The sequence below is a fragment of the Eubalaena glacialis genome, chromosome 7 (assembly GCF_028564815.1).
Source record: "Eubalaena glacialis isolate mEubGla1 chromosome 7, mEubGla1.1.hap2.+ XY, whole genome shotgun sequence".
Taxonomy (NCBI): domain Eukaryota; kingdom Metazoa; phylum Chordata; class Mammalia; order Artiodactyla; family Balaenidae; genus Eubalaena; species Eubalaena glacialis.
The window spans coordinates 111,090,738-111,105,093 of record NC_083722.1 but is presented as its reverse complement, the minus strand read 5'-3'; positions in this window follow the sequence as shown (position 1 = coordinate 111,105,093).

Below are 14,356 nucleotides of genomic sequence, written 5' to 3'. Positions count from 1 at the left end.
TGGTCCAATGGTTAAGACTCCGTGCTTCCACTGCGGGGGGCATGGGTTCAATCCCTGGTCAGGGAACTAAGATCCTGCATGCTGTGAGGTGCGGTCCCCCCCCAAAAAAGTAGAAAAGCTTCGAGAGGATTCCCCTCACACTGGGAATAAAATCCAGACCCCCCCCCCCCCGTGGCCTGTGAGGCCCTGCATCCTGCCTCACTCTCCTGCCATGGTCCCCTCCAGCCTCGCTGGGATTCTTCCTGTTCCTCCAGCTCTCCGTGACCCTGCCCTGTGGGCAAGGCCTCTGCCCAGCCCGTCCCCCACAGCTTTTATGTGCCTGTTGCTATCCTGCTGTGGTCAGCTGAAAGGCCACCTGCTCAGAGAGGCGTTCCTGACTTCTGTGGCTAAAGTACCACCCCCTCTCTTTTCCACGATCTTGTTTTACTTTCTTCATGGCAATTTATCACTGTCTGGATTGATCATTTGTTGGCCTGTCGTATTAGTCAAGACTCTCCAAAAAGACAGAAATAATAGGATGTGTATGTTTGTGTGTGTGTATATATAGAGGCAGAGAGACAGAGAGGTTGAGATCTACTGTAAGGAATTGGCTCGTGCAGTTATGGGAGTGGGCAGGTCCCAGAGACCTGCAGGGTGAGTCAGCAATGTGGAGCCCCAGGAGAGCCAATGATTAAGTTCTGGTCCGAGTCCAAAGGTCTGAGGAGTAGGAGAGCTGAGTAGTGGTTTCTGTCTGAAGACTGGCAGGCTCGACTCAGGAAGAGCTGATGTTTCAATTTGAGTCCAAAGGCAGGAAAAAAGCTGATATCTTCGTTTGAAAGGCCGTTAGGCAGGTTTAGTTCCCTCTTATTCAGTTTTTTTTTTGTTTTACTCAGGCCCTCAGCTGTTTGGGTGAGGCCCACCCACATTGGGGAGGGCAGTTTGCTTTACTCAGTCCGGTGGTTTAAATGTAATCTCATCCAAAAACACCCTCACAGACACACCCAGGGTAATGTTTGACCAGATATCTGGGTGCCCCATGGCCCAGTCAAGCTGACACATAAAGTTAACCATCACACTTGTTTACTGTCATCTCTCCACCTTCAGCTGCTAAGGCAGCTCCTTGTCTGGCATATTCCTGACAACTGGCACATAATAAGTGGTCAGTAAATAGCAGTGGGATGAATGAATGACAGAGCCCAGACTCCAGCCCTGCTCTGAGCGACCCCATGTTTATTCTTCTTCTGCAATAAGACATTCCTTAACGTTGATCACTGCTGGTTGACTGAAAAGAAAAACTTAACATCTGAAGTCAAATCAGTGTCCGCATGCAAATGCATGGTGTTCTTTTTTTTTTTTTTTTTTTTTTTTTAAAGACTAGACCATTTACAAGGCTGGGGTTCTTTTTTTTTTTTTTAATTTCTTTTTTAATTTATTTATGGCTGTGTTGGGTCTTCGTCTCTGGGCGAGGGCTTTCTCCAGTTGTGGCAAGCGGGGGCCACTCTTCATCGCGGTGCGCGGGCCTCTCACTGTCGCGGCCTCTCTTGTTGCGGAGCACAGGCTCCAGACGCGCAGGCTCAGTAGTTGTGGCTCACGGGCGTAGTTGCCCTGCGGCATGTGGGATCCTCCCAGACCAGGGCTCGAACCCGTGTCCCCTGCATTGGCAGGCAGATTCTCAACCACTGCGCCACCAGGGAAGCCCCGCATGGTGTTCTTTTTGTGTGATGAAAGAGCCCCGGACTGGGAGTGTCAGGCAACTCAGCTTCTTGTGGCTTCTCAGTTCCCAAGCAACAAAATTAACACCCATCCTGCTCGTCTCTGGATGTGTGGCTGTAAGCCTGATGGGCCTGCAACAAAGCTTCAAGGTTCCCCAGAGACAGTTCTCCTGTCGCTGCAAAGTAGGAGGAGAAGCAGTCCTCTGCAGGCTCTCACCCTCCAGGAGGGGTGGCGGGGCTGGATTGTTTATTAGTGACTCACCAGGAGCTGGTGACAGTGAATAGAAAGGGCTGGGCACATCTCTACCCGCCAGCAGACTGGAGGACAGTGACAGAATAGTGACAGCTCAATAAACCAACAGGGAGTACCTGTGATGAGCTCTCCGAGCCCTACACCCACCCCACGGGGCCCACCAACCTTGGGTTGTACGTGGTTCTGCGGATTTTGCAGTCAGAAAGGCCCCAGAGCAAGTCTGCCTTTGCACGAACAGCTAAAATACACACACATGGTATCGTGGAGTGTACACAAGTCACACTGTGTGACTAAGGCGGGGACACATTTCATGTGCAGGGACCTGGTACTGGCATTCCTCTGGAGGGTGACCCTGGTGCAGCTTGTAAAGGGCCTGTGACTTGGCAACCCCCAGGAAGTTCAGCCCTGGGGCGATATGCATGTAGTTTACAGTACTGAACAGGACACTTCAGAAGGCTAAGATGGTAAATTTTATGCTACCTGCTTTTCACCACAATAAAAAATAAAAAACCATCCATTTCTTACCTCACAGTTTGTGTGGCTAGGAATCTGGGTCCAGCTTAGTCGGGTCCTCTGCTTCAGGCTCTCTCACGAGGCTGCACAGGGACTGGGGTCTCATCTGAAGGCTGGGGAAAGGTCTTCCAAGATTGCGTGACTGTTGGCAGGATTCAGTTCCTTGTGTGCCACTGGCCCAAGGGCCTCTGTCGTTCAATGGCTTTGGCCAGACGCTGCCCTCGGCCCCTTGCCATGCGGGCCTCTCCACATGTCGGCTCACTTCTGTAGAGTGTGCAAACCAGGAGGGCAATAGAGCAAGTCTACTAGTGAGATGGAAGTCACAATTTTTTGTAATCTAACTACAGATGTGACATCACATCACTTTTGTCATGTCCTACTTGGTAGAATCAAGTAATCAGGTCCAGCCCACGTTCAGAGAGGGCTTTGCACAGGGTTTGCACAGCAGCTCGCCCGGCAAACCTCCGCACCTCTGTCAATGGTGCCACCCGGTTGCCTCACCCAGAGACCGAGATCCACCCTCAACACCTTCCTTCCCCGTCTCCACATCCAGTCCATCCGCACGCTTCTCTGCCTCTCCAGCAGATACATCCAGAGTTCCTGCTTATGGACCGGGCTGTGTGCCTGGCTTCTGGATCAGCAATAACCTGGGCAGGTGGGCTCCCTGCCCTCCTCGTGCCCGCAGGCGTGTTGAGGCAGTAGTTTTAAACTTGTTTCCTTAGTTGTAAAGTTAATTTAAAATGGAATTGGGTAAATGAGGACCAAGTGAGCTAAGATGAAGTAATATGCTTCGAGCAGTGTCTGGCACACAGTAAATGCTCAACAAGTCCTAGCTGTGATTGTCGCAGAAAGTGAGAAAAGTTGTAAATGAGAACAAAAGAGGAGGCCGTAGAAGAGGACAGCGTGGCCTCCTCTCCCTGGGTGGGCAGGGAAAGCTTCTCTGAGGAGCCACATCTCGCACGGAGCCAGAGGGATGAGAAGGAACTAGCCAGGCAGGCATCCCGGGACAGAGCAGGTGGTGCAGAGGCAAAGGGGGTGCCGGTCTGGACTTTGGTGGTGGAGGTGGAGAGAGAGAAAACAGGGCCCTTGCAGATCTATTTCAGAAGCAGACATGACATGATTTGCTGGGGTGGGTGAAGCAAGGGGAAGGAAGGGACCAGAGGATGCTATGTTTCTCACTCTAATTATCCAGTATCACCTACCTCAGTGCTGAAGCCGGGACACCACCAGTTTGGGGAAGGGGGGGTGGATTCCCAGCGGAGAGGCCCAACAGCCGCTTCCCGTGTGGTGGCTTGAATCCATCCTGTCTCTCCCTCCCCACTGCCACCCCCGGTCCACGCGCCAGGCTGTCTCTCTGGGCTTCTGCAGTCGCCTCTGCCCTGTTTCACTCCTGGTCCTCCCTCACTCTGCAGCTCCAGTGGCCTCACCTACACGAACCTTCTCCAGTCACTCCCTGGCTAGCAAATTGTCGCTTAGTCAAAGAGTTCAATAGATGCCTATTGGCGTATGGCTTGATAAGTTGTTGGAGTCAGGAGGGGCCTCAGCCGTCCCTACGTCAGCTCCTCAGTCAAGTGGCCTTCCCGCTTCCACATTCCTTCCTTGCCAGAGGCAGTACATGGTGTGTGGTGACGGGGGCCAGGCCTTTGGAGTCAAGTGGAACCTGCATCCAGTTCAGTTAAGTTACTTAAGTTCAGGGGACCCTAGACATTTTGTCTCTGGGAAGAACAAAGTTTCCTGTTTAATTGGTGTGTTGGGGGTCTCCAGGACCACCCTCAGCTTCAGTGATGTGCTAGGAGGACTCATACAACTCAGAAAAACTGTTAAACTCGTGGTTACGGTTCGTTATAGCAGAAGAACAGAGATTAAAATCAGCAAAGGAGGGACTTTGGAAGTGGCGGCGCAGTGGTTGAGAATCCGCCTGTCAATGCAGGGGACACGGGTTCGAGCCCTGGTCCAGGAAGATCCCACGTGCGGCGCAGCAACTAAGCCCGTGCGCCGCAACTACTGAGCCCCCCTGGTCCACATGCCAGCCTGTCTCTCTGGGCTTCTGCAGTCGCCTCCGCCCTGTTTTACTCCTGGTCCTCCCTCACTCTGCAGCTAGAGTGGCCTCACCCACACGAACCTTCTCTGGTCACTCCCTGGCTAGCAAACGGTCACTTAGTCGAAGAGCTCAATAGATGCCTATTGACGTATGGAGCATGCCTAGAGCCCATGCTCCACAACAAGAGAAGCCACTGCAGTGAGAAGCCTGTGCACCGCAAGGAAAAGTAACCGCCACTCGCCACAAGTAGGGGAAGCCCCGCGCAGCGACAAAGACCCAACGCAGCCAAAAATAAATAAATAAATAAATAAATTTATAAAATCAGCAAAGGAAAAAATGTACAGAGCGGGGTCCAGGAGCAACCAAGTGAGAGCGTCTGGCTGTCCTCACCCAGAGGAGACCTGCAGACAGCACTTAGTTTTCCCAGCGACCATGTGTGACAATATGCACAAAATGTGGCCAACCAGGGAAGCTCATCTGAGCCTCAGAGTTCGGGGTTTTTTTGGAGGGCCAGTCTCGTAGGCAGGGAGCAACCCCATGACTGACCACAGGTATTCGGTCTCCACTACCACCCCCCAACCACATCGAACTAAAACAGTGTGGCCCAAGGCCCCAGGCAAATAAAAATAAGCATTCACCATAAATCTCATTGTTAGCATTAGCTGTCTGGCGTGGCCCCAGACTCCAGGTACACAAAGGCACTCTTACCAGGCGGGGTATTCTAAGAGTCTATAGGTTAGCTCCCAGGAGCCAGTCAAGGGCAGTGCTTTCCATGGAATGTGCAGGGTTTGGGCTACCCAAGCCTGCTGAGTTATCCCTTTACTACATACTTGATCTGAACACTTACCATGTGTACCAGCCAGGGTCCAGCCAGGAAAACTGAAACCACTGTAGCTATTTCGAACAGACAGAATTTAATACAAGGAGTTCGTCTCCCAGGTGATTGAAGGGCTGGGAAGCCACGCAGGAGGCAGGGAACCCAGAAACCAGCAGCAGCAACGGGGAGACCTCTGCTGCCCCAGGACAAGGGGTGGTGTTGCCTGAGCCCGGAGGCTGACTCAGGTGTGGGGCTGCCTGCTGGGCACGGGGGCACAGAGGGAGAGCTGTCGGCAGGTGCCAGAACGACAGAGGAGGGTCGGCTCCCACCCCACCCCCTGCCAGGGAGGAGGGGAGAAGAACCCTGGTTTCTCTCTCCTCCTGCCTGCCCAGCCCCCACTGGCATCTCCCATTGGCTGGACCCAGCTGTGAGCAGGGCGGGGGTTCCCTAGGAAATGACTCAGACACCGTTTACTTAGGGCCTGTTCTAAGGTGCCTGACAATGTGCTAGCCACGGTCACCCACCCCACCCCACCCCGTGTGGCCCTGCCCGAGAACTGCCCTGCAAGCAGATATCGCCTCTGCATTACAGGGATGAGGACGTTTAGGGACTCAGATAAAGAAAAACAGTCTGTGAGGGAGATGGAGCCAGAGGGGTGGAGGAACGGAGATAGGGCTGCAGAGAAGGCACAGAGGGCTTCTGCAAAAACCTTCCAGGCCAGGAAGCATCCCCTGTGGCACCCCCGCCCCCACCCGGAGCCGGCAGAGGTGGAAGAGCGAGGTGCCCCTCCGGCACATTCCGTACTCAGTTAACACAGCTAGGAATTTCCCCCTGCCTGAGCCTCATGTCCTTCCTCCGTCCAACTGTCCCCACCCAGGTCGCCCCCCCTGGGAAGACCTGGGTCCATTCACAGCAGAAATGGTTTGCACTGAATCTTTTCTGTTTCCCGCACGTGCTTGACTTGTGGCTACAGTTTGTTTTGTCTCTCAGAGACCCACTCAGTTCTATCTTTCATGCCATTTCCACACTGCTGATAGGTGAGCTAGCCCGGAGCTTGCTAACACAAAGGCAGTTACTCAGGCGGGCTCAGAATCCAGGAGCTGGGGCGCTCCCATAAATGGTTTTAAACACAACTTTGAAGGGCGCCAAGTCCACGCCTTTGCCCGGCCTTTGAGGATCAGACAGCCCTCTCGTTCCCTCCTCCCACACTTGGCCCAGCACCCTGGCCAACTAGCCTGTGCTCCCAGGTAAGAAGCGAAGACAAAGGTGTTATCTCTTTCCCCCAAGCCCTGTGTTCAAAGACTCTGTCTCATGAGGTTACTTTTTTTAGGTGTGATGATGCTGTGGTGGTTGGAGAATTGAAGTTTCCTCCAAATCTTTGAGGAAAACACACACACACACACACACACACACACACACACATTCTCATATAAAGTGAATATGGCAACTTAATGACAATTGTTTCATCTTTTAAGTCTGCATATTCGACTTCTTTTAATAATAAAAAGTTTGGGGGTAAAAGAACCCCCACTTCTTCCCTTAAATTTTTTTAATGTATTTATTTTTAACTGGAAAATTAATTTTTTAACTTTCAAATCACCAATCATAGCTTCTAATCTACCTGAGATAAACTGTGTCATCACTTTGGATTTATTTAATTCGTCCAAGAGGGAAAAAGAAATGAAGAAATAAGACTTTCTAATTAAACATAGGTTTGGGGGCTTCCCTGGTGGCGCAGTGGTTGAGAATCTGCCTGCCAATGCAGGGGACATGGGTTCGAGCCCTGGTCTGGGAAGATCCCACATGCCGCGGAGCGACTAGGCCTGTGAGCCACAATTGCTGAGCCTGCGCGTGTGGAGCCTGTGCTCCGCAACAAGAGAGGCCGTGATAGGGAGAGGCCCGCGCACCACAATGAAGAGTGGCCCCCACTTGCCGCAACTAGAGAAAGCCCTCGCACAGAAACGAAGACCCAACACAGCCATAAATAAATAAATAAATAAAATTTTAAAAAAAACAAAAAACATAGGTTTGGGGCAGTATAGAGTAGGGTTTGTTTCTTGTTTTTTAAGACATGAATAAACTTCAAGTTTAGGCAGACCTACCCCATTCTCTCTCTCTCCCAGAGAGCAATTGTTGCTGAGGGAAAGAGTACAGGACGTAAGGCCCAGGCAGAGGGCAGTGACCCAACTGCAAAGTCTGCAGGAAGCTCACCCCTGCTGGCCCAGCTGTTCCAGCCCTTCACAAGCTCTGTGACCAGGGACAAGCCAGGAAACAGCCCTACTGACACCTCTGGGATGACCTTAAAGATCACGGAGAAAATGACTGGCACCCTCTCCATCACACAAGTAGCACAGAGACTAGCTTGGAGAGGAGTTCAATAAACTTCTGAATGAACTATTGACTTTAATTTGTGTGGGATGCCGGGCAAAGTGCGGAAGACAAAGGGAACTATGTTGCAGCCCTTTGCCTTGGGCTCTGGGTCATAGACTCACACACGACCATTCATAATGGAAGGTAAGCTGGTGTTTCAGCTACTTACTGCTGAAGTAAGCAAGTCAAACTTATTTTTAAAGTGATTTCATATTTCTCCTGGCTCTGCACTCTGGGCTGGGCTCAGCTGGGTGGTTCTTCCGCCCTACCTGGTATCTCCGGTGGTGGAAGGTGAGTGAAGAGAGCGTCTTCTCTCACATTTCTAGGGCTTCAGCTGGGATGGCTGGAAAAGGGGGCTGGCTGGGCTCACTTGTCCCTCTGTGTGGTCTCTTCTCTTCATCACGGTAGCTGGACCTCTTTACAGAGTAACTCAAGACCTTAAGAGACAGTGTCCCAAGAGGACAGACCCCAGCATTCAAGTACTTACCAAGGTTCTGTGCGCAGCACACTTGCTACTGTCCCATTGGCCAAAGCAAGTCACATGGGCAATCCCGGAATTTACACTTGAGGGACCACAAAGGGGCTGATGTTCATTGGAGACCACTGACGTATCGAACAGCCACAACCAGGAAGAGTACTGCATACAGGAGTAAATAAACGGCCGTGGATCACCCAGGAGGAAGCTATCCATTCGGCTATGAAGATGCCATGAAGGATTTCACTCATTCATTCGTTTAACAAGTATTTCTTGAGTATGCAGATGCTGGGGATTCAGTATGGACACGATAGGCGAGCTCTTGCTTCTGTGAGGTATCAAATAAGCAATACACAAATAAGACAATTTCAGATGATGACAAGTGCTGTAAAGAAAATAAAATAGCACAATAGGACAGAGAGTGAGCAGGGGTTGAGGGGTGGATGCTTTAGCTATGGGGGTCAGGAGAGGCCATCCTTGCAGCAGGTAGCTTAGCTGAGAGTTAGATGATGAGAGGGAGCCAGCCTTGTGGAGATCTGGGTCAGAATGTTCTAGGAGGAGGGAACCAAGGGCAAAGGAAGGAGCAGGAATACACCTTGACTAAGACTCAGCTTGACGTGTTTTAGGGACAGAAGAAAGGCCAGGGTGGCTGGAGTATAAAAGAAGGGAGGGAAGGTCAAAGGGAGCAGGCCAGGCCTTGCTGAGCCTCTGAATGCAGCCCAGAAGTATTGCTTGAGTGTCAGGAGCTGTGACCTGTAGTTCCTTGCCCATAGGCCTGCCCCTTTCCTGTGCTCCTCTGCATTTCCAGAAGCATTCTAAGAAGCTAGCTAGATCTGGGAACTGCCAAAAGGTCAGGGGAGCTCAGAAGGTAGCTAAAAAAAATATCCTAGCATTTGAGGGCTAGCATCCCTGTGCTGGAAATTGAGAGGCAGTGCAAAAACCTGCCACCACCATCTTACACACAGACATGCTGTCTTGACACAGATTCCGGGTCCCTGTTGCCCATTTCTAATTATAACCAACATTTGTTTTCACATATATCATCCCACGTAATCGTCACGTCCAGCCAGAGAGAGACGGTCCAAGGAAGTAAACATTTGAGCAACTTTGTGCTAAATCTTGTGCTAAGCCATTCTGCGCATGATCTCAGTTTACCTTCCCCACAAGCCTGTGCAGGTCTTACGACTATCTCCATCTCGCTGTGGAGGATATAGGCTCAGAGTCACACAAGAAAGAGCAGCGCTGCAATTCCAACCTGAGTCCTTTGATGCCGAGTCACAGGCTCCACCCCCTGCAGCTCTTGCTGTCTTCTAGCAGGGCCTGCCCTGGGCAGGTGTCCAGGTTGTGCATTCTCCAAGAGCTCCATCTCCATACAAGGGCCTGCGTGAGTCAGAGATGAAAGGAAGGATTAAAAAAAATGCTTATCGTATTACCTTGAATTTGTCTTCCTTTATCAAACCAGTACACCTGTGGTACACCATGAGCAGATACATAGAGAGAGAATATTACACAATATGTGTAAAAATTTCCCTGTATTTACTGTACTTTTTCAAATAAACAATTGGAGCTATTGCTTTAAAGCAAGCTGCGTGGCACAGCCAAAAACAAAAAGCAAAAAAATAAAATAAACTTATCCTTTTTCCTGACTTTAAAATATATCTATGCATTCCAAAAAGGAAATATATGTATCTCCATCCATATATATGTGTATAGAATTCTGTAGTCATCTTTAGGATAGCACTATTACAAATGCAAATGTGTTGAATGTGTTAACGATCTAAATATTTAAAATATATCACGATTTTGAATACCGATTTGATATTTCTTCATATTCTAAAACCAAACTAGAAGTGGCTGGAGCGTCTCTCAACCCGAGAGGCCCCCTGATCCAGCTGATTTGAACCATATCAAGTCTTGGATTGAGTTTGTTTTTAAAAGTGCAGGGAAAGTGACCTGCTTGGGTCATGTTCAATTTGCAGTCCGTGTTTAGACATGGCACAAACATCCTCCGCGAGCTTGGCGGAGATTGCCAGGGAAGTCCCGGGCCTCCTTCCTGGAACATCAGCTTCAGACATGCTCCGGTGTCCCCTCCATGTGTCGGACCCAGCAACCCCCTTGCCCAGGGCAGGGCTGTAACTGGGGGTGAATCACCCTCACTGAAGCTGGAGCCGGATCACATCTCCACATGGTCTCTGATTTGCTTTCCAAAGGTCAGCAGCTTGAGGTAATGTGTTTCAGGGACGACCCGATCAGCTAGAATTGAAAACAGAGACTTTTTATAATTGGAAAAAGAACATAGAGCCTCTGGCAACTGGGAAAACACAAATTAAAAGTTTTTCCCTCTACTCTTTTTTTTTAAATTAATTTTTATTGAAGTATGGTTGATTTACAATGTGTTAGTTTCAGGTATACAGCAAAGTGATTCAGTTATACATACATATATATCTATTTTTTTCAGATTCTTTTCCTTTATAGGTTATTACGAAATATTGAGTAGAGTTCACTGTGCTGTACAGTAGGTCTTTGTTGGTTATCTATTTTATATATAGTAGTGTGTATATGTTAATCCCAAACTTCTAATTTATCCCTCTCCCAACTTTCCCCTTTGGTAGCAAAAATTTGTTTTCTATGTCTGTGGGTCTGTTTCTGTTTTGTATATAAGTTCCTTTGTATTATTATTTTTTAGGTTCCACAAATAAGTGATATCATATGCTGTTTGTCTTTCTCTGTCTGCTTACTTCACTTAGTGTATGATCATCTCTAGGTCCATCCACGTTGCTGCGAATGGCTTCCCCCCTACTCTTGATTTGTACTTTTTGCAGTGTAACAGTAAAGGAAATAGAAATCAGAAACCTCAACCATCGCAGCCTTCTTCTTTCTCGTCCTTCTCCATATAGGGGTTTATGTTGACAAAGCTGATAACGTTTGTTTCTTCTTTTCTCCTAATGTCATTGATTCCAGAAAAGAGTACCTAGCTCCTCAGAGGGGAGGAGTTACTTCTTATTCTAAGATGTTGTAATATTACATAAAGTTTGGGGAAATGGAAGAAAATTATTCATAAGCCTGCCATCTTTACTGAACCACTTCAGTTTTTGCATTTTCTATCTATACTTTGTTCACTGCGTCCATATTTTGCATATTTTACATAATAGAGCTATTCTGGTTATTGCCCGGAAGCATTCACAGATTTTAAAAAAAAGAATACACACTCCTGCGCTCCACAAAACTCTAAAAACCTGTTTTGAGTTCTCCTTACCATCCTTATCCACATGCATATTTATTTCATTTTTCCAGTTGTAAGTAAAGCACGAATTCCATTTAATATTTTTATCCTATTTCATATTATAAAACATTTAATGATTCCTTATACTCGTTATCATTTTTTTCTTAAATTTTCTTTAAGACTTGAAAGAATTACAAAGGTAATTCATGCTTATTTTTTACAATTGAAATAATTCAAAATTTTGTGAAAGAAAAATTATATCTACCCCACACCCTACTCTAATTCCATCCCCTGAAGTAATAAATAAATATTAACAGCCTGAAGTGCTCAATCCATATTTTTTCCTCTATCTTTCAGATAGAAACGATATATCAAAAAATATACACTTTCTTTTTACAAAAATGGAATACTATGCACATTTCTTGACACCTCACTTTTTTTTTTTTTTTTTTACCATAGCATGCATATTCCTCAAGGCCGATAGATACTAACTGAACTTATTCTTTGAAATGGGTTTATAATATTTTACATTAAGGATCTATTGTAATTTATTATATTTTCCTGATGATAAACATTCTTATCAGTTCCAGTTTTTTTGCCTCTAAAAACAATACTGCAATAAAACATCCATCTACATATATTCTTCTATACTGGTACTTTGGGACTTCCGTGGTGGTCCAGTGGTTAAGATGTCACCTCCCAGTGCAGGGGGTGCCGGTTCAATCCCTGGTTGGGCAGCTGAGATCCCACATGCCTCGCGGCCAAAAAATCAAAACATAAAACAGAAGCAATATTTTAACAAATTCAATAAAGACTTAAAAAAAAAAAGATATACTGGTACTTTTAGATCTGCGGGCCTGATTCTCCAAAATGGGATTTGCAAGGTCAAAAAACATATTTATTTGTATTTTTAAATTTTTAAATCAACTTTTTGCAGATACCATGTTCATGCAATAAAATGCTCCCCTTTTCAGTGTATGAGTCAGTGAGTTTTGACAAGCGTATTCACCAGTATCACCACCAACACAACCCAGACACACAACTTTCTACCCCCCAAGGTCCTTGCACCTTCGCAGGAGAGCCTTTCTCCCACTGCCCATGCAGTTTCTCATTTCCTGGGACTTCATGTACCTGGGATCACTCACTGTGTAGCTGCCCAGGTTTGGCTCTTTCACTTGGCCCAACGACCTGGACATTCATCCACCTCGTGGCTCATCTCAGAAGTTTCTTCCTTTTTGCTGCCGAGTGTAATTTTGAGAGAACCAAGTTACTTTCCAAAAAGGTTATAGCTGGCCACATTCCTACCAGCAATGAACAGGAATGTCTTTTCCCCTGAACCTTTGCAAGCACTGGGTGTTCTCATTCTTTTCAGTTTTTGCCAATTCCACAGATGAAAATGAGTATCTCATTATTGCCTGAATTTACATTTCGCCGACTGCCGAGTTTGTGCTTCTTGGATTTCCTCTTTTATGAATTGTCTGTACAGATCATTTACCCATTTTTCTATTGGATTTTGATTTCTAACAATTCTTTGTTTACTAAAGATGTTAACCTTTGTTGTAGATATTATAATTTTTTTCCCTGATCTATCCTTTGTCTTCTAACTTTTTAAGTGTTTTTTGTCATAAAACTTAAAATTTCAAGTAGTCAAATATGAGTATCTTTGCTTTTATAGCTTCTGGATTCCCTGATAAGCATAATGTCTATGTACTTTCGTGTTCTGTTTCTTCACTTACAATGTAAGCATTTCTCATGTATTACAGTCCTCAAAATTATAATTGTTAATGGCTGCACAATATCGCATCCAGAGATAGCCCATAAATTAATGAAAATTATTCTTCTCTTGGATACTCGATTTTTCACTTTTTAGTGAAACATCTTTGTGCACATGCCTTTTTCTAGTTATTAATTTAATTACTTGCAATAAATTCCCAAGAGTAACGCCCTAGGTTTTGAATGTATTATGTGATTTTTTTTTTTTTTGGTTGCGCCGGGCTTGCAGGATCCTAGTTCCCCAATCAGGGATTGAACCCAGGCTCTCGGCAGGGAAAGCGCAGAGTCGTAACCACTGGACCACCAGGCATTCCCCATTATGTCTTTTTAAAAATATATCAGTAATCTAGAGAAATACCGGCACAGCGTCATTAATGATTTCATATTTGAGTGTAAAACGGGGCTAATAATAGACCTAGAGGGTCAAGGGATGACACAGCAGCCCCATGTGTGCCTAGAACCCTCTGCTGTCTGGTTTGTGGTAGAAAAAAACCAGAAACGATGTTACCTGCTCTACGCATCCCCATACCTCATTTAGGGGTCCCGTCTCTCCCCTCTCCCCGCTCCCACCTCCTCTTTACAGCTGCGTAAACAAGCTCGGAGCTGAGTGGGTAGAGCCAGGACTGGATCCCAGCTCTGAACTGACTCCAAAGCCTGGTCCTCGGGCTGTGTCCGTGAATAAAGTAATGTTTGTAGAGCACAGATCTCGTTACAGTTTACAAAGGCCTTTTCACAGCCATTAACAACGGGATTCCCTCCCTGCTTTTCTCAGCCCAGTGAATGCCTTCTCATTCTTCAAGACACAGGGGAAATATCTCCTCCTCCAAGCAGTCTTCCCTCATTCTCTCGGGATGGTCTTACCATTTACACACTGTATTTTAGCTTGTCCTTTACATCAGTCCCCCTGACTACGCCCGGCTTCTCTGGCCCAGTGGGTCTCTCTGGAGGAGGGCAGGAAGTGCCTTTGCAGGTGGAGCCTCAGGAGGGGTCCAGCATGGTGAGATCAGCTTGGTGGCAGGATGGAGGTGGGCAATGGAGCTGGGAAGGCTGGCTGGGGCTGGGTCACCGAGAACCTTGCATGCCACGCAACAGGCTGGACTCTGTCCCCGGGTCAGTATGGAGCTGGTGGAGGGGCTTAAATATGACTCCACTTGAGTGAGTGGTGGTTGTGTGCAGGCTGGTGACAGTGAGGGCCTAGCA